This window comes from Symphalangus syndactylus, chromosome 4, assembly GCF_028878055.3.
Source record: "Symphalangus syndactylus isolate Jambi chromosome 4, NHGRI_mSymSyn1-v2.1_pri, whole genome shotgun sequence".
In the NCBI taxonomy this organism is placed as follows: domain Eukaryota; kingdom Metazoa; phylum Chordata; class Mammalia; order Primates; family Hylobatidae; genus Symphalangus; species Symphalangus syndactylus.
This window is the reverse complement of record NC_072426.2, coordinates 116532397-116553618: the sequence shown is the minus strand read 5'-3', so window position 1 is coordinate 116553618 and position 21222 is coordinate 116532397. Positions and strand designations below refer to the sequence as shown.

Sequence of the window (21222 nt, the reverse complement as noted above, 5' to 3'; positions counted from 1 at the left end):
GAAGCAGTTTAGGTAATATCTGACCCAAACATCTGACCCGTCCTTAGGTCATGACCCAAGTCATGACCGTGGGTACAAAATAGACAAACAAATCTGACTGAGCTCTCTCAGTATTCTGAAACCTCTGTTTCATTGTTTTGAAAAGAAATTGTCAAAGAAGATAACCTTGGTTTTGGCAAGAGTCACATGTTGTTTCTGCTAATCTGTGTTTATTCTTTTTTTCTCTAATGAATACATATTATTTATGTAATAAGGAAATGTATTATTTAAGGATTTTAGGATTGTAGTGAGTCTTAGCTATTATCTAGTTCAAACTCCTTTTCCTCCTTTACAGTAGAGTAGCCTGAGGTCTATTGAGAGCAAATATCTGTCTCACATGGAATTAGTAGTGCTACTGCTTAGTAGTGCTTTGAGAGCAAATATCTGTCTCACATGGAATTAGTAGTGCTACTGCTTAGTAGTGCTTTGAGAGCAAATATCTGTCTCATGGAATTAGTAGTGCTACTGCTTAGTAGTGCTTTGCTAAAAGTTTTGGCTGACACACTGTACAAATTTATTTATTACATAATACATTTTTTTGCACCTTTATCTGAGAGCTTCTTCAGATTTTTTTTTAAATGAAGGAGAAATCTGAACATTTTTATGTGAGTTTGAAATCTGTAGGCCCTATTAAAGCATTTTCTTTTTTTTTCTAATTGTATGGGGATTTCACTGTCAGAGATTTATGATGAATATTTTGTATCATTTTCTTCTTGCCATTTAAAAACATTTCTGCTGTAATCTCTAGCCCATCCAAAGACATATTTTGTGTCGTTTTCATTCTTAGAGGTTGCACTGAAGTGCTATTTCTGTTTTCTTTTGTGAATGAGATCTTCCAATATAAGGACTGTTTCTTTTGAATGGGGATTTATCTCAGTGTTTTACAAACTCTTAAAAACTTTGCAGATTCTGGCTTTTGAAGATCAAGTACTCTTTGTACAAATAGCATTTCACTGAATGAGATCTTTGTTAACTTTATTTAGTATTTGTTTCACCTTTAATTTCTCTTGGCAGCTTTATTATGATATATGACATAGTTATTTTCTTAGAGGGACCTAAATCACAGCATTCACATGCAGTGTTTTTCCTTCATGAAGATTTTCTAAATTTAAAATTTTCTGTTTCATTATCCATTTTTGCATCTTTTATATATGTACTATTCAGTATTTTGTTTGATTGGAAGAGACAAAAATCCTGGTCAAGAGTTGCTTAAAATATGGGTTTTTTGTTGTTGTTGTTGTTGTTGTTACATACAAGAAATCCAACGTGTATAAGTTAAGTTACTCAAGCATATCATCAAATGCTATGGCTTTTCCTATATTTTCACTTGACCAACATTTATTGGTTGCTTTTTCCTCATGATTACAGAATAATTTCTGAATAAATTCTATCTAAAACTGAGTGAAGTTTTTCGATTTGGGGTTTGTTTCTCCTTTAAGGAAACAATGAACATTCAGTAAAGTGGGGGATAGATTTCAGAGGGAGTGTTTTGAAAAGGTGTTTGAGAGGGTGTAGAGATTGGTGAGAACTTTCTTCTTTTCTCCATCCATCTTTTAACTTTTTGTTTCAATCCCAGCCTGACCTTTGGTACCCAGCTCCCTATCAGAAACAGGAAGCTAATCTCTGGAATATTGATGTCTACTGAAAAGTTGGAAACAGCAAGGTTGGATCTTAATCAATCATTAAATGGGGACCTTTTTGGTCCAGACTAGGTAATCATGAATGATAAATGTGTCTCACAAAATCCTGTAATATTGATGTTATCTAGAGCCCTCTACCATTTAAAGATCTGGTTCAACCTGTCTGGAACCACCAGTTTACAACTCATGAGAATCTTTTCCTAATTTCTGTGGATTCCTGTGAATTCTTAATCTTACTTCTTGTTTCCTCTCTTTGCTTTTTTTGCACTTGAGTTTATACTTCTGCACTTTTTCTTTTAAACCTCAAATTTAAAGATGAAGCCAAATTCTCCACAGTTTTTCAGAAAATTCCAATTCAATGTTTCATGAGCTCAATGTTGATATAGTTTGGATATTTGTCCCCTCCAAATCTTATGTTGAAATTGATCCTCAGTGTTGGAGGTGGGGTCTAGTGGGATGTGTTTGGGTCATGGGGGTGGATCCCTCATGAATGAGTTGGTGCCATCCCAGTGGCAATAAGGAGTTCTTGCTCTATTAGCTGACTCAAGAGCTGATTCTTTAAAAGAGCATGACACCCCTCCCCTCTTTCTTGCTCCTGCTATTGTCATGTGACATACTGGCTCCTACACCCCTTCCATCATAATTTGAAGCTTCCTGAGGTCCTCACAAGAAGCAAATGCTGGTGTCATGCTTCTTGTACAGCCCTGCAGAACTATGAGCCAAATAAACCTCTTTTCCTTATAAATTATGAAATATTAGCCTCAGATATTTCTTTATAGCAACACAAAAACAGACTAAGACTATTATCTTCACTATAGGTCTTAGGGACTTTAATATCTATAATAGCTTTAATATCTGTGATTTAGCCTTATATCATCTTCTGGCCTCATGCTTGATACTGCATGGTCCTCTACAAGTCCTCAATCTAACTGGGAAATTAATTCAGGCTCCTACCTCAGCTGCTCTTGTGGGGAACAGTCTCACTAGGCAAGCCATTTTCCCAGATTTCCACACATTTTTGAAAATAAATCATTCTGTAAATTGATAAATCTATTAGCCAGAGATATTTTTGTTGATTCTGACAGAAACAAAACTCAAAGTAATTAGGGAAAATTGGGAATTTATTAACTCATAACACTGAAATATCTAGATATAACATTGCCTTAGTCAGAGTTTGAGCCAGGAACTCTCATGGCTGTATCAGGAATATATTTGTGGAGACAAATCAGAAAAAAATTCCCTAAGGTCCTTGGCATCTTTGTTAAAAATAAGTTCACTGTAGCTACATGGATTTATTTCTGGTTTCTCTGTTCTGTTCCATCGGTCTGTGTGCCTGTTTTTATGCAAATATCACGTGGTTTTGATTACCACAGTTCTGTAGCATAATTTGAAGTCAGGGAATGTTATTCCTCCAGTTTTGTTCTTTTTGCTGAGGATGGCTTTGGCTATACAGGGTCTTTTGTGGTTCCATACAAATTTTAAGATTATTTTTTCTATTTCCATGAAGAATGCCATTAGTATTTTGATAGGAATTGCATCAAATATGTGCATTGTTTTGGATAGTATGGACATTTGAACAATATTGATTTTTCCAACTGATAAATATGGGATATGTTTCCTTTTTTTGTGTCCTCTTCAATTTCTTTCATCAGTGTTTTATAGTTTTCATTATACAGATTTTCACTTCTTTGAATAAGTTTATTCCTAGGTATTTTATCTTATTTTTAGCTATTGTGAATTAAATTACTTTCTTCATTTCATATTCAGATGATTCACTGTTGGCACATAAAAATGCTACTGATTTTTGTGTGTTGATTTTGTATCCTTCAACTTTACTGAATTTGTTTAACAGTTCTAACAGTTTTTTTTTTTTATGGTGGAGTCTTTAAGATTTTCCAAATATGAGATCGTGTCATCTGCAAACAAAGATAATCTGATGTCTTCCTTTCCAATCTGGGTGCCCTTTATTTCTTTCTCTTGTCTGATTGCCCTAGCCAGGACTTCTAGCACTATGTTCAATGATTGTGGTGAAAGTGGGCATCGTTCTCTTGTTCCAAATGTTAGAGGATAGGCTTTAATTTTCCTTCATTCAGTATGATACTAGCTGTAGGCATATTGTATATGGCTTTTATTATGTTGAGGTATGTTCCTTCTATATCCAGTTTTTGAGGGATTTTTATTATGAAGGAATGTTAAATTTTATCTGTTGATATGACATATCACACTGATTGATTTGTATATGTTGAACCATCCTTGCATCCCTGGGATAAATCCCACTTGGCCATGATGGATGATCTTTTTAATGAGTTCTTTAATTCAGTTTGCTAGTATTTTGTTGAGGATTTTTACATAAATGCTCATCAGGGACATTGGCCTGTAGTTTCTTTTTCTGATGTGTAAGTATCATGTTTTGGTGTCAGGGTAACACTGGCCTCATAGAATGAGTTTTGAAGTATTCCCTTTTCCTGTATTTTTTGAAATAATTTGAGTAGGAGTGGTATTAGTTGTTATTTAAATGTTTATTAAAATTAAGCAGTGAAGCTATTGGGCTCTGGGCTTTTGTTGGGAGACATTTTATTATGACTTTGATTTCATTACTTGTTATTGGTCTAGTCAGGTTTTAGACTTCCTCATGATTCAATCTTTGTAGGTGGGACGTGTCTAGGAATTTATCCATTTCTTCTAGGTTTTCCAGTTCTGAAGGGGAATGATTCCAGCTTTTGTTCATTCAGTATGACGTTGGCTGTGGGTTTGTTATAGCTGGCTCAATATTCAAGTATAAGAAGGTTATAGATCACTAGGCAGAGTCATCCCAGATAAGACTACCTCAAGACATTTAATAAGCAAATGCCCAAAGTTCAAGGATAAAGAAAGGACACTAAGAGCAATAGGAGAAAAAAAACAAATAACATATAAAGGAGCTCTAATATGTCTGGCAGCAGACTTCTCAGTGGAAATTTTACAAGCCAAGAGAGAGTGACATGACATATTTAAAGTGATCAATAAAAAAGTTTTATCCTAGAACAATATATCCAGTAAAATTATTCTTCAAACATGAAGGAGAAGTTGGATTTTTACCAAAGGCTTTTCCTGTATTGATTGAGATGATCATAGGGTTTTTGTTTTTAATTATTTTAATGTGATGAGTCATATTGTTTTATATGGAACCAACTTGCATCCCAGAATTAAAGCCTACTTGATTGTGGTGGATTGACTTTTTGATGTTTTGCTGGATTCAGTTCCTTAGCACTTTGTTGAGGATTTTTGTGTCCATGTTGAGGAATTTAGCCATTTCCTCTAGATTTTCTAAAATGTTTGTATAGAGGTGTTCATAATAGTCTCTGGGGGATCTTTTAATTTCTGTGAGATCAGTTGTAATGTCATCTTAGTTATTTCTGATTGTGCTTATTTGGATCTTCTTTTTGTTTGTTAATCTAGCTAATCAGCTATGAATGTTGCTTATGCTTTTGAAAAACCAACTCTTAGTTTCATCGATCTTTTGTATGGATTTTTGGCTCTCAATTTCATTCAGTTCATCTCTGATTTCAGCTATTTTTTTTCCTCTACTAGCTTTGGGGTTGAATTCTTCATTTTTTTCTAGTTCCTCTACTTGTGGTGTTAGGTCGTCATCATATCTTGATGTGAAGGCGGTTAGTACTATAAATTTTCCTGTTAGCACTGCTTTAGCTGCATCTGAAAAGTTTTGGCAAGTTGTATCTCTATTTTCATTAATTATGTATATATATATTTTTATTCTACCTTAATTTTGTTGTTCATTCAAGAGTTATTCAGAAGCAAGTTGTTTAAGTTCCATGTTTTTGTGTAAGTTTGAGAGATCTTCTTGGTATTGATTTCCATTTTTACTGCACTATGGTCTGAGTATATCCTTGTTATGATTTTGAATTTTTTGAATTTTTTGAGACTTGCTTTATGGCAGAGCATGTGACTGATCATACAATATGTTCTATGTGCAGATGAGAAGAGTATATGTTCTGTAGTTTTTGGATGGAGTGGAATATATATTCTGTGGTTTTTGGATCTGCAGATGTCTATTATGCCCAACTGGTCAGTTGTTGAGTTTAAGTCTAGAATTTCTTTGTTAGCTTTCTGCCCCAATATTCTGTCTAATGGTGTCAATAGAATGTTAAAGTCTCCCACAATTATTGTGTGGCTGTTTAAGTATTTTCATAAGTTGAGGAAAACTTCTTGTCTTATGTTGGGTGCATATATATTTAGGATAGTTAAGTCTTTAAAAAAATTAAACCCTTTATCAATATGTAATGCCATTCTTTGTCCTTTGTAATTGTTGTTGGCTTAAAATTTGTTTTATCTGATATAGGAATAGCAACTCTTGGTCTTTGTTGATTTGTGTTTGCTTGGTAGATCTTTCTCCATTCCTTTACTTTGATCCTGTGAGTATCATTACATGTGACATCCATCTCTTGAAGACAGAAGACAATTGAGTCTTGTCTTTTTATCCAGCCTGCCACTCTATGCCTTTTAAGTGGGGGTATTTAGACCATTTACACTCAGGGTTAGTATTGATATATGAGATCTCTATCTTGTCATTGTGTTGTTGCTGTTTGTTTTGTAGACTTGATTGTATAATTGCTTTGTATATTTTGTGGGCTATGTGCTTGAGTGTATTTTTGAGGTAGCAGGTTTCAGGTCTTTGTTTCCATATCTTCTTTTTAATTTTTATTTATTTTATTAAAAAAATTTTTTTTATTTCCATAGGTTTTTGGGGAACAGGTGGTATTCGGTTACATGAGTAAGTTCTTTAGTGGTGATTTATGAGATTTTGGTACACTCATCCCCTGAGCAGTATATACTGAACCTGATTTGTGGTCTTGTATTCCTCACCCCTTTCCCACCCTTTTCCCCTGAATCCCCGTATTAGTCCATTTTCATGCTGCTGATAAAGACATACCTGAGACTGGGCAGTTTACAAAAGAAAGAAGTTTATTGGACTTACCGTTCCACATGGCTCGGGAGACCTCACAATCATGGTGGAAGGCAAGGAGGAACAAGTCACATCTTATGGGTATGGCAGCAGGCAAAAAGAGAGCTTGTGCAGAGAAACTCCCATTTTTAAAACCATTAGATCTCATGAGACCCATTCACTATCATGAGAACATCATGGAAAAGACCTGCCCCCATGATTCAATCATCTTCCACTGGGTCCCTCCCACAACATGTGGGAATTATAGGAGCTACAAGATGAGATTTGGGTGGGGACACAGAGCCAAACCATATCAGTCCCCAAAGTCCATTGTGTCATTCTTAGGCTTTTACATCCTCATAGCCTAGCTCCCACTTATGAGTGAGAACATACGACGTTTGGTTTCCATTCGTGAGTTACTTCACTTAGAATAATAGTCTCCAATCCCATCCAGGTTGCTGTGAATGCCATTAATTCTTTCCTTTTTATGGCTGAGTAATATTCCATTGTGTATATAATCACGAGGTCAGGAGATGGAGACCATCCTGGCCAACATGGTAAAACCCCATCTCTACTAAAAATACAAAACAAAATTAGCTGGACATGGTGGCACATGCCTGTAATCCCAGCTACTTGGGAGGCTGAGGCAGAAGAATCACTTGAACCAAGGAGTCAGAAGTCGCAGTGAGCCGAGATTGCACCACGGCACTCCAGTCTGGTGACAGAGTGAGACTCCATCTAAAAAAAAAAAAAAAAAAAAAAAAAGAAAAGAACGCCAATTTGGTCTCTTTACATAATCTCATTTCTTGGACGTTTTGTTTATTTTTAAAATTCTTTTTTTCATTACTTTTGTCTGAGTTAATTTGAATTTGAAGAACTGGTCTTCAAGCTCTGAGATTCTTTTTTCAGCTTGAACTATTCTGCTGTTGACACTTCTGATTGTATTGTGAAATTCTTGAAGTGATTTTCTTTTTAGTTCCAGAAGTTCACAGTTTGATTCTTTGTTAAAATGACTATTTCATCTTTCAGCTTCTAGGTTGTTTTACTAAGTTCCTTGGATTGGGTTTCAACTTTCTTATTTATCCCAATGAGCTTCTATGCCATTCCGTTTTGAAATCTATGTCTGTCGTTTCAGTCATCTCAATCTTGCCAATAATTATTTCTGGGGGACTAGTGTGTTTGTTTGATGGTAAAGGGGCACACCAGCTTTTTGAGTTGCTGGAGTTCTTGTGTTAATACTTTCTCATGTGTGAGGGCTGGTCTTCCTTTAACTGTGAAGTAAATTAAGTATAGTCAGTAGGCTTAATTTCTGGGTGTTTCCAGAGTGCTAGAACTTTGTATAGACTCTATTTGTGGCTGGATCTTTGCTTTGGTGCTTAAGAGTGTTGGCTGACAGATAAGCTCTTACTCAGCTGCATGGCTGTTTTGTTTTGGCTCAGTTGGCAGCAATGCTCTATGGTGTGGGAGGAGCAAGATGACACCTTCAGCTGATCCACTCCTGGGCCTTGGAGGAGCCCTTTCCAATCACTGACTGCATCCCCACATTTCTTTTGTTAGGTGTTCTGGAAGCCGGGGCTCCCTTAGGCAGGGCCTGCAGTTGGCAGACAGACTGTACCTTCCCAGGCCAGCCATGTGGAGGGAGACACACCCTGCTTTTCTGCTGGCCTGCAAAGCTAGGAATCTCACCCCTCTTTGTGGCCTAAGAGTGAGAGCTCAGCACTGCTTGGACACTGCCCAAGCTGGCAAGTCTCACCTAGGAGCAGTGTTAATGTCTGAAGTCACCTGACCTACCACTTGTGGGCTCTAGCATGCATGGCCTGCTTGGCTATAAGAGGTGGGCGTGGGTGGAGTCACCCATCTTGCCATCTGGATGTTTGCTGGGGAATAGGAGACTAAGCCTACTAGCAGAGTTCAGGCAGAAGTGGGACTACTGGGCTGGAAGCTCTAGCAGGTAACTTGCCTGGCTACACGTGGTAGAGGTGGGTTGAGTTGCCTGCCTTGCTGTCTGGATGTTTCCTGAGGGAACATAGGGCTGTGCCTGGCCACAAAGTTCAGGCAGAAGCAGGACTGCTTTCTGGAAGCTCTAGCAGGCATGGCTTACCTGGTTTTGAGCAGCCAGGGTGGGTGGAGTTGCCTGACTTGGCATCCGGATATTTCCCAGGGGAACAGAAGGCTGCACCTACTTACAGAATTCAGGAAGAAGCAGGGCTTCTGTGCGGAAACTGGCTTTGAGCCTTGTCTGGTAAGGGATATGAAGCAATATTACTGCTCCTGGGCACAATGATTGTAGCCTCTGTTGGAGCTATTGCATTGATGCTGATCTGTTCCAGGGTCCAAGGCTTGTAGAGGTCCCTGTGGATTTGAGTGTTGCCTTTGCAAAAATTCAGGGTGGCTCTTTGCTTCAGTTTAGAGGCCCAGGGTGGGGGGTTGGAGGGATTCTCCTGTTCCCAGACTTGCACAGGTTCCTGTGGGAAGTGTGAGTTTTCCAGAGGCTCTTCCCCATGTTAAGAAGCTTCTCTTGGTTCTGCGCTGATCCCAGATGGGCTGCTGGCCAGCTTTGCTCCTCTCTGCTCCGTCTGTCCCCTCACTGTGTTGCTGGATCCTAATGTGGTTTCTTAGACAATCAACTTGCAAGGTCAGTGTTCACTAGCCACTCTGTCCGCTCCCTGTGAGAGAGGCACACATGAGCTGTTTCTAGTCTGCCATGTTGACCCTCTCCTTTGTGGAATGGACTTGATGCTTATGAATATTTGTTGATTTCTGGGCGTTGGAGAGTCAGGTATTTATTATAGTCTTTGCAGTCTGGGCTTGTTTGTACCCACCCTTCTTGGGGAGATTTTCCAAGTATTCAAAAGGAATTGTGTTGTGATCTATGTCTTTGATCACTGCAGCGATATCTACATTAGGGGGCACTCCAGGCCCAGTAATGCTGTGACTCTTGCAGACTAGTAGAGGTACTGCCTTGAGGTTTTGGGTAAGATCCCAAATAATTCTTTGAATTATTAGGCTGGTGCAAAAATAATTGCAGATTTTGCCATTACTTTCAATGGCAAAACCACAATTACTTTTGCACCAACCTTACCTTTCTCCAAACAAACAGAGTCTCTCTCTCTCTCTTCATGCCCTGCATCTGGGGGAAGGATGAGTCAGCACCCCTGTGACCACGACCACTGGGTCTATGCTGAGTCAGAACTGAAGCCAGCACAGTACTGGGCCTTGCTGAAGGCTTATGGTGACTATTGCCTGGCTACTGCTGATATTTATTAAAGGCCCAAGAGTTCTTTAGTTAGAAAGTGGTGAATCAAGCCATGCTTGTCTCCTTCCCTTTAGAGTAATAAGTTTCCTTCTTGCCCAGGGTGGGTCTAGAAATGCTGTCCAGGAGCTAGGGCCTGGAGTTGTGAACATTAGGACTCTACTTTGTGTTACCGTGACTAAGATGGTACCCAAGTTGCAAGACTAAGTTCTTTTTACTCTTCCTTCTCCTTTCCTTAAGCAGGAGTCTCTCCCTGTGGCCACCACAGCTGGCAATGTGCTGGGTCACACCTGAAGTGAGTACTGCACTGGGTATTACCCAAGGCCTCTGGTGAGTACTGCCTGGGTACGTACTGCTGATGTTTATTCAAGGCCCAAGGGCTCTTTAGTCAGCAGGTGATGAATCTTGCCAGGTATGGGTCCTTCCCTTCAAGGTATTGGGTTGTCTTCTTTCCTGGGGTATGTCTAGAATTGTCATCTGAGAGCTAGGGTCTGAAATGGGGTCTTCAGGGCTCTGCTTGGTGCTTTATTTTACTGTGGCTGAAATGATATTCAAGTTGCAAGACAAGGTCCTCTTTACTCTTCCCTCTCCTTTCCTCAAGTGGAAAAAGTCTCTCCTGGAGCTATGAGCAATGCTGCCTGGGATTGGGTTGGAGATGACATAAGCACTCCTTTGGCCATCCCAGCTGGTGTCTCACAAGTCATTGCACCCCAAGTCCACTGGTTCTGAGCCCAGCACAGCACCAGGACTTGCCCAGAAATTGCAGTCCTTGTGGCCTAGACTGCCTTTCAGTTTTATTTAGGACCTCAGAGCAGTGGTAGTCATGGGGCTAGCCGGAGCTCAGGTTCCAGCTGCTGGGATGGATTATTCCTCTCTGAGTAGGGCTGGTGTAAATGCTCTCTTCGTGGACACTCTGTGTTGCTTTCCACAGTGACATGGCAGCACTAAGTTCCATTGCAAAGTCCCACAATCACTTCACTCTTCCTTTTCCAATTGCACCACCTCCTTCTCTTCATGTCATGCAGCTCTGCTGGGAGATAGGGGCAGGGTGGTGTTGTCAATTCAAGACTGGGTTTTCTATCCTTTTCAGTGCCTCCTTCTTTGATATGATATTAAAACTAGGTACTGTGATAATTTACCTGATTTTTGGTCCTCAGTAAGGTGCCTTCCAGTAAGCTGCTCAATTTGGTATTCCTGTGGGGGAAATCAGTGGAGGGTTCTATTTGGCAATCTTGCTCCACGTCCTCCTCAGATGTTTTTAACTGCTATTTTATTGTTTATTTGTGTTAAAATATATAACACAAAATTTACCATATTAACTATTTTTAATTGCACAATTCTGTGGCGGTAAGTATATTCACCGTGTTGTGTAACCATCACCATTATTCATTTCCAGAACATTTCATCATCCCAAACAGAAACTCTATACTCATTAAACAATAACCTTCCCTCATCCCCCCCAGCCCTTGGTAGCCTCTATTTTACTTCCTTTCTGTGTGCAGGCTCTGTTTTTGTAGTGCATCCCCTACAGTGCCATGCTGACATCCTTTAATTTCAGTGACTTCAGAAAGTTTCTTCTTTGTGAATATTCAATAATATTCACAAAAGTCTCAGATTTGATTCTCAATTGGACAAAATTGAGTCATATGTCCATCCTTGAACTAATCATGACTGTGTGGATTGGCCAGATCTGTGACATGCACATTCCTGGATCTTGGAAGGGTGGAGCCATTCCTGCTTTTCCACCCAAACCATAGGGACTGAAGATTGTGGACTGCGGTGCACAGAGTAGAGTCAAGAAGCAATTAGCAAGATTGGAGGTGAGCTGGAGTACAGGATGCAGAGCAGTGGTTGCTGGGCAGACAGATTCCAAGGCAGGGTCTGGCCTGAACACACATGTCTACATGAATCAGGTAGCCTCCACTAATGACTTTCTGAAAGGAAATAGGATGACTTTTATTTCCCTAAGAGGAAATTGATCTACTAAATGTAATAACGTTTTCCACATACAAGTCAAAGAACAACTTTTGTTTTGATTCAAAACTTTCATTGTGGTAGGGAGAGGGCGCTATTTAAAAGTTCACTGTATAAAAATATTAAGAGGAAATGAAAAATTACTTTATTAAATGAATTCTGACTTCTATTTTGTGGAAGAGAAAGGGAGGAATTAGGAAATACAGCAGAAGAGAGAGAAACACGTAAGAGGAAAACTGGCAGAGATGGAAATTCTTCCGTTAATAAGAAAGGGAGTGCAGATTAGTAGGTATAAACTATTCTTATTACACTTCAGATTTTACTTGAACTTCTGGGTTAGGCATTTCCATTTTTTTTCCCTTGAAATTCTTTGATTAGGATCAGTAAATATGAGACATTTAAGTTGCGATTTCCCCCTTTCTAAACACATGGTCGACATTGCTAATACATCTATTCTTCCAAGTCTGTATGTAGCCTTAAAATGTCCTTAACAGGCTGCTCAAGGCAGACTCCACCAGTTAATCAACTTGACATGCAAAATTAAACCTATTTGTTATCCTGATATTAGATGTACATTCTGACAGAAGTATAGGATCATGTCTTGGAATATATTGGCAGCACCTAGTGCAGTATTACGACCTTGAGAACTGAATAAAGTGGATTTAGATTGGGTCCAGCCCATACACTGGGGATTCCTCTTATGAGATATAAGACTGTAAAACATCCTGAGCTGACTTGGAGCAGTTAGATTATTTCATTCCTATTATGTTAGGAAGTTAATGGGACAGCCAGCATGTCTTACATTTCCCCAGTCAACTGAATAGAATTCAGCTGTCTAATTCTGGGAACTGCACAGTGGTTACTGGAATCTCCTGATTCTGAACTAAATGAACACTAAATTTGGATTAATTTGAAATCAGTAGAAAGAGGATGTTAGCGAAATTTTGTGTTATTTTTGTAAATATATTGATTAAATTTTGTAGAAGATGTTTTCATTTGGAATTGCAAAAGCAGCCACAAAGTAGGGGGCTGAATGTTTGTAAGTTAAAAGTTATTTAGTTGGAGAACAGAAAAAAGTGATGTCCAAAAGGAGGACATAATTACTTAAATGGCAAAAAGAATAAAATTTGAAAAATTGCTAGAGGTACATAATGAGTCTACATTTTATCATCTTTCTACCCTTACTTAAATGGTAATTTGCACCTCGAGTCATTAATACTCCATTTCCTCCAAATTATACTTATTAGATAATGTATCAAAGGTATTAATTTTATTCTATTACATAAAAAGTTCATTTACTTTAGGAAAATTAATATAAAAAATAGAGCATTCCAGTATTCCATTAAAAGTGTATGATAAGCAACAGATAGTGTTAAAACCTTCAGACAAGTTTTCCTGGATATCTATAAAAATATGTAAAAAATTAAAACAAATGCTCACTGTTTCTTTAATTTATCAGTTTAATTTGGAAATTGTCAATTACAATTATCAAGTAGCTTTCAGGAGTATAGCCTCTGTTATGTTCAGTGGTGGAAATACTAAAAATATGAACTAACACAAAATAAGCTAAATGTTTATACCAGTGGCCAAAGAATAGGCTTACCCTAATAATGAAACTGGAAGGAGAGATCATTTTCTTGCAGCTTCCTTTTTATGAAAGCGTGTGTTTGACTGAAGTGTATGTGTGTAACTTAGAAATTAAAGATGGCCTATAATAATAGAAAATTAGACCTTATATTTTTCATATATATATTTTTTTTTTTTTTTTTTTTTTGAGACGAAGTCTTGCTCTTTCGCCCAGGCTGGAGTGCAGTGGCGCAATCTCGGCTCACTGCAATCTCCGCCTCCCGGGTTCACGCCATTCTCCTGCCTCAGCCTCTCCGAGTAACTGGGACTACAGGTGCCCGCCACCACGCCCAGCTAATTTTTTGTATTTTTTAGTAGAGACGGGGTTTCACCGTGGTCTCGATCTCCTGACCTTGTGATCCGCCCGCCTCAGCCTCCCAAAGTGCTGGGATTACAAGCGTGAGCCACCGCGCCCGGCCCATATATTTTCTTTTAAATTTTAGAGACATGATCTTGCTCTGTCTCCCAGGCTGGAGTGCCATGGCGTGATTATAGCTCACTGTAAACTTGAACTCCTTAGCTCAAGCAGTTCTCTTGCCGCAGCCTCCCTAGTAGCTAGGACAACAAGCTGATGACACCCAGCTAATTTTTAAATGTTTAAGACGGAAATTTCACTATTTTGCCCAGCTTGGCCTCAAATGATCCTCCCAGGTCAACCTCCCAAAACACTGGGATTAAGGAGTGAACCACATGTCTGGCCTGGTATGTATGTTCTTGATTCCTTTTTCCTGTAGCTTGGTTCTCTGAGATTCAGAGTATTATTTGTTTAGGGTTCATAGAAAGCTTCTACAGCCAGCGTCTGGAGAACTAAACCCGTTCCAATACTGCGCCTTTAGCTCGAGCTGATCCATCCACACATCATGTGTCCAATGCACAATAATTGTCCTGGAACTTTGCTTCTTTACTGCATCCTGCTACGTTCTGTGCTTACCTGACTCCTGAACTCTTGGCTTCACATCCTGTTTCTTTTCTTGTGCTTGATCTTGGACATGATGCATGATTTAGTTTCTTTCTGAGACTCTCAGCACAGCACTCTGTTTGTTTTATTTAAATTAGCCTCAGAGTCTCTTAATTTGCAATTGTCCCTAATAATCTGAGCCCAGAAGATCCAGCTGAGCTACCAACAGATGCTATTGCCAGATATATAACTAGTATTGTCCTGTGCATAACTCCCTGCCCCCTCAGGCCAGAGCTGAAGCTGCACACCCCTCCTAGGGAAATAGTACTTTGGCAGAACCTCTCCATCTACCTCTCTTAGTCATGGCTGCACCTCACCCCTAGGGGCCTGAGCTGAAGCTGTGCACCACTCCCTAGAAAAATGGTGAATTGGTAGAACTCCAGCTGCTCCTCCCAGTCACTGGTGCACTGTGCTCCTAAGGGCTCTGAGCTGAAGCTATGGACTTCCTCCTGAGAAAACAGTGCCTTGGCAAAGCCATTCCATAGACTTCTCCCATCACTGCTGTGCCCTACCCCCTTGAGAGAGTTGAAGCTGTATACTACCACTGAAGGAAATGGTGCCTTGGCAGAGCTGCTCCATCTACTCCTCACAGTCACTGTTGCTGTGCCCTGTATTGGAGGAATGGAGCCAAACCAGCACACTACCTCCTCAGAGAAACAGTGGCTTGGTGGAGTTGTTCCATATGCCCTTCTGAGTTACTGTTGTACCCCACCCCTAGAGCCCTATGCTAAAGCTGCATACTGCCTTCAAAGGAAATGGTACCTCAGCAGAGCTCCTCAACATATCTCTCCAGGTTGCTAAAGCAACCTGAACCCTGTGTCAGAGTTGAAGCAATGCCAGGCATCCCAAGGAAATGGTGCCTTGGCCACCCAGAGCAGTCACACCCCTCTGTGCCTGAGCCGAAGTGGTACCCTGTCCTCTGGGAAAACAATACCTTGACCTACCAGAGCAGCTATGCTGCCCTTCCAGAAGATGGTGCCTTGGCTTCCTAGAGCAGTCACACATCACAATAACTAAGCTGAAGCAAGACACTGCATCTTAGGGAAATGGTGCCTGGGCCAGAATAGTCACACACCCTGAGCCTGAGTTGAAGAGGCATATTGCCTCCCAGGGAAGTGGTGCCTTGGCCATGCTGAGTAGCTACACATCCCAGGGTTAAGTTGACATAATTCTCGCATCCTAGGGAAACAGAGCAGTGGCTGAGCTGAGACGCCTTGCCCTACAGGCAAAACAACTCTCGTATCCCGCTTACCTGAAGCTGAACTAGCTCTCTAAAGCCTGAACTTCTGACATGCTCCTCTCCCTGGGGAGTGGAGTCATTAGGATGCTGCGCCCTGCCCACCAGAGCCCAAATGACAGCTGTGTTCCACCATGCTGCCACTGCACCTGGTTTCAATGAGCTTATGATATAGCCACACCTCACCATCCCAGAGTCTAGTGTCACCACTCTACAGTGCCTTGTCCTCTGGGACCTGAGTTGCTACTGAGCCCTATTGGCTCAGATTCTCAAATTACAACTATTAACTCCCTGGACTCAAAACTTCAGAGCACTCCTTTTTCTCTGGAGTCAGGCAAGGGTTGTTTACTCCCTGGGAGTAAAATCAGAGTTACATCCCAGTCCCTGGGTCCAAACTTCTATGCGTGCCTCAAAGTAACAGACCCTGGCTCTGTGGGCAGCCAACATCTGACCCTGCCATCGAGAACAAACCTGCAACTCAATATGCAGGTGCCACAATAGGTCCATGAGACCTTGAGCCTAGGACCTGGGCTCCACAGCTGCTCCAAGTACCTGCACATGGAACCCAGCACAGCTGCAGCTGCTTGTAGGCCATGTTAGACCTGATACAGGGATCCCTTCAGCTAAGTCTCTTCATTTTGGGTAAAATGAGAATAGGAGGACCCCAAAGCCTTTGTCACTGAAGACATTAACAACCTATTATGCTGCTGCCACTGCCACAAAATTTTACAACCTATGCCATGGAGACACCCTCAGTTGTTATTATTGAACACAACTGAAGAAGCTGCACAAAAACTATACCACTGTATCTACCAGAAACAGAGTCACTATACCCTTTCCAACTGGTACACTAAGATAGAATGGTAGATGGAAGTCTTCCTATGAAAGCCACTCTAGAAAACTTAAAAGTGGAAGTTGTTCCACCAGATGCATAGACATTAGTGCAGGGATAAAAGAAACATGAAAAAACAAAAGAATATAATGCAACCAGGGGAGCAGAATAAATCTCTAATAATAACCCCAATGAAAAGGAAATCTACAAATTGTCAGAAAAGGAGTTTAAAATAATAATCTTAAGGAAATTCAATGACATACAAGAAAATGCAGATACACAATTTAATACAAACAAAAAAAGTACAATATGAATAAGAAATATTTTCAGTCCTCTAATGTCCAAGTCCTATGAAAAAGAAACTTAACAAACAGATAGATATCACAAAAAGTAACCAAACAAAAATTATATGGTTGAAGAATTCAATTAATAAAATTAAAATACACAAGAGAGAGCTTCAACAGCAGACTTTATTAAGCAGAAGGAAGAATCTTTGAACTTAAAGATAAGTCATTTGAAGTTGCCTCATCAGAGAAAAAAAAAAAGAATAAAAAAGATTAAAGAAAGCCTTCATATTATGGGAGTCCCAGAAAGGGAAAGGATGGGAAAAAAACATAGAAAATCAATTTAATTAAACAGTAGTTGAAAACCTCACAAGTCTTTGGAGAGACAATGTACAAATTCAAGAAGCTCAAAGATTCCTAAATAGATCCAACCCACAAATGTCCCATCTGAAGTACATTACAGTCAAATCTTCAAAAGTCAAAGACAAAGAATTCTAAAACAGCAACAGAAAAGCATCAAGTCCCATATAGAAGAACTCCCTTTAGATTAACTGCATATTTTTCAGCAGAAACCTTACAGGCCAGGAGAGGATGGGATGATATATTTAAAGTGCTGACAGAAAAACAATTATCAGTTAAGGATACTATATCCAACAGAGCTATCTTTCAGAAATGAGGGAGAAATAAAGTCTTTCCCAGACAAGCAAAAACTAAGAATTGATCACTATTAGATTAGCATCATAAGAAACAGTCAAGGGAGCCCTGTATGTAGAAGCTAAATATAATAATTATCATTATAAAAACACACAAAAGTGTAAAACTCACGGCAAAGCATATACACAAGCGAGAGAGAAAAGAATCAAACTTCATTACTACAGAGAATGACCAACCTACAATAATAATCAATAAGAGAAGAAAGAAATGCACGGCATACCAATAAATAACAAATAAGCCACCAGAAAACAATGAACAAAATGACAGGATTAAGTCCTCAGCTGTCAAGAATAGTCTTGAATATAAATGGACTGAATTTCTTACTTAAAAGATATAGACTGGCTGAATAGATAACCAAACATGACCCAACTATTTGCTGCCTGTAAGAAACTCACTTCATTTGTAAAGATACACGTAGACTGAAAGTGAAAGGATAGAAAAGGTATTCCATGCAAATGAAAACCAAAAGTGAGGAGTAATTATACTTGTATTAGATAAACAGAGCTTAACTTAAGTGTTGTAAAGAGAGAGAAAGAAGGTCACTATGTAGTGATACAAGGATCAATTCAGCAAGAGAATATAATACATATAATATATATGCATCCAACACTAAAGCAGCCAGACATATAAAGCAAATATTACTAGATCTAAAGGGAGAGGTAAACTCTAATAAAATCATAGTTGGAGACTTTAATATCTGACTTTCACAACTAAAAAGATAATCTAGACAGAAATTCAACAAAGAATCATTGGAGTTAAATTGTACTTTAGAACAAATATACCTAATAGACGCTTACAGGACTTTTCATCCCAAAACTACAGAATATATATATATATATATATATATATATATATATATATATATATATAAAATATATATATATGTAATTTTTGAAACAGGGTCTCACTCTGTCACCCAGGCTAGAGTGCAATGGAGCAATCACAGCTAACTGCAGCCTTGAACTCCTGGGCTCAAGCAATCCTCCTATCTCAGCCTCTTGAGTAGCTGAGACTACAGGAACATGCCACCATGCCTGAGAAATTTTTTGGTTTTTTTTTGAGACGGAGGCTCACTCTGTCATCAAGGCTGGAGTGTAGTGGCGTGATCTCTGCTCACTGCAACCCCTGCCTCCCAGGTTCAAGCAATTCTCTGCCTCAGCCTCCCGAGTAGCTGGGATTACAGGCACCCGCAACCATGCCTGGCTAATTTTTGTATTTTTAGTAGAGACAGAGTTTCACCATCTTGGCCAGGCTGGTCTCAAACTCCTGACCTCATGATCCACCCTCCTCAGCCTCCCAAAGTGCTGGGATTACAGCTGTGAGTCACTGTGCCCGGCCTTGCCTGAGTAATTTTTTGTAAGACAGGGCTTTGTCATGTTGCCAGGCTAGTCTCAAATTCCTGGGTTCAAGCAATCTTCCCACCTCAGCCTCCCAAAGTGCTGAGATTACAGGCATGAGCCCACGTGCTTGGCTACACATTCTGTTCATCAACACATACAACATTCTCCAGGATAAGCTACATGTTAGGCCATAAAACAAGTCTCAACAAATTTAAAAGAACTGACATCATATCAAGTATCCTTTTTGACCACAATGGCATAACATTATCTATTAATAACAAGAGAAACTTTTGAAACTATATAAACACATGGGAAATGGAACAACATGTTCCCAAATGACCAACGGATCAATAAATAAGAAGAACATTTTTGGAACAAATGAAAATAGAAACAACATACTGAAACCTATAGGATGCAATAAAACCAGTAGTAAGAGGGAAGTTTATAGGAATAAACACTGACATCAAAAAAGCAGAAAGATCCCAAGTAAACAACCAAATGATACATAGCAAAGAACTAGAAAATCAAGAACAAACCAAATCCCAAATTAGTATAAGGAAATAAATAATAAAAATCAAAGCACGAATAAAATAGAGACAAAAAATACAAAATGCCAATAAAACAAAAAGTTGTTTTTTAAAAAAGATAAGCAAATTCAACAAATCATTTGCTAGACTGAACAAGAAAAGACCCAAATAAATAAAATCAGAGATGAAAAAGAAGAAATTACAACTCATACCACAAAAAAACCTGAAGTATTATTAGAGAGTATTACAAGCACCTACAGGTCAAAAAGTTTAAGAATGTAGTAAAAATTGATATGGTTTGGCTGTGTCCCCACCCAAATCTCATCCTGAATTGTAGTTCTCATAATCCCCACGTGTTGTGGAAGGGACCAGATGGAGATAATTGAATCATGGGGGTGGTTTCCCCATCCTCTTCTCAAGATAGTGAGTTAGCTCTCATTAGATCTGATGGTTTTATAAAGGGCATCCCCCTTTCTGGGCACTCATTGTTCTTCATGCCACCTCATGAAGGTGTCTTGCTTCCCCTTTGCCTTCTGCCATGATTGTAAATTACCTAAGCCCTCCCCAGCCATGTTGAACCGTGCATCAATTGAACCCTTTTTCTTTATAAATTACTCAGTCTCAGGTACATCTTTATTAGCAACATGAGAATGGACTAATACAGAAATAGTTAAATTCCTAGACACATACAATCTACCTAGATGGAACTGAGAAGAAAGAGAAGATATGAACAGACCATATGAGTAATCAGAGGGAATAACTAATAAAAAGTCTCCCAACAAAGAAAAGTCCAGAACTAGATGGCTTCACTACTGAATTCTACTAAACCTTTGAAGAATAATTAATACCAATTTTTCTCACAGTATTCCAAAAAATTGAAGCAGAGAGAATTCTTAAAACTCACTTTACAAAGCCTGGGTAACCCTTATACCAACACAAACCAACAAACAAACAAGCAAAAAGCCAAAATAAAAACCAATAACAACAACAAGACACAAGAAAAAAGGAAACTACCAGCCAATATATCTGATGAACTTAGATACAAAATATTTCAACAAAATACTAGCAAACTGAATCCAACAACACATCAAAAACATAATATAAACAATCAAGTAGGATTTATCTCAAGAATGTAAGGATGGTTCACCATATGCAAATCAATAAACATGATACACCACATCAACAGAATGAAGAACAAAAAATATACAGTTATCTTAATAGATGCAGAAAAAGCATTTGCTAAGCTTCAACATATCTTTTTCATAATAATTGCCAATAAATTAAGTATAAAAGGAATGCACCTCAACACAATAAAGGCCATATATGACAAACCCACAGCTAATATCATAGTAAATGGAGAAAAGCAGAAAGCTTTTTCTCTAAGAACTGGAACAAAACAATGATGTCCACTCTAGTCACTCTTATTTAACTTAATACTGCAAGTACTAGGCAGAGCAATTAGGCAAGAGAAAGAAATAAAGGGCACCCAAATTGGAAAGGAGAAAGTCAAATTGTTCCTGTTTGCAGATCCAGATGATCTTATATAAAGAAAAATGTAGACTCTACCAAAATACTCCTAAAGCTGATAAACAAATTCAGTAAAGTTACAGGATACAAAATCAACATACAAAAAATTAGGAACATTTCTATATACAACCAATGAAATAGCCAAAAAGAAAGCAAGAGGACAATCTTATTTATAGTAGCTGCCAAAAAATTTAAAATACTTAAGAATAAAATTAACCAAGAAGGTGAAAGATCTCTACTAATAAAAATTACAAAAATGGATGAAAGAAATTGAAGATACAAACAAATAAAAAAAACCTCATGCTCATGGATAAGAAGAATTAATACGG

General features: G+C 38.9%; 1 long non-coding RNA gene across 1 annotated transcript in view; it reads left to right on the top strand.

Annotated features, from left to right (window-relative positions):
* The window catches only part of LOC134736383 (uncharacterized), a 250849-nt gene that overhangs the window by 159984 nt on the left and 69643 nt on the right, over nt 1-21222 (top strand). The window lies entirely within an intron of this gene.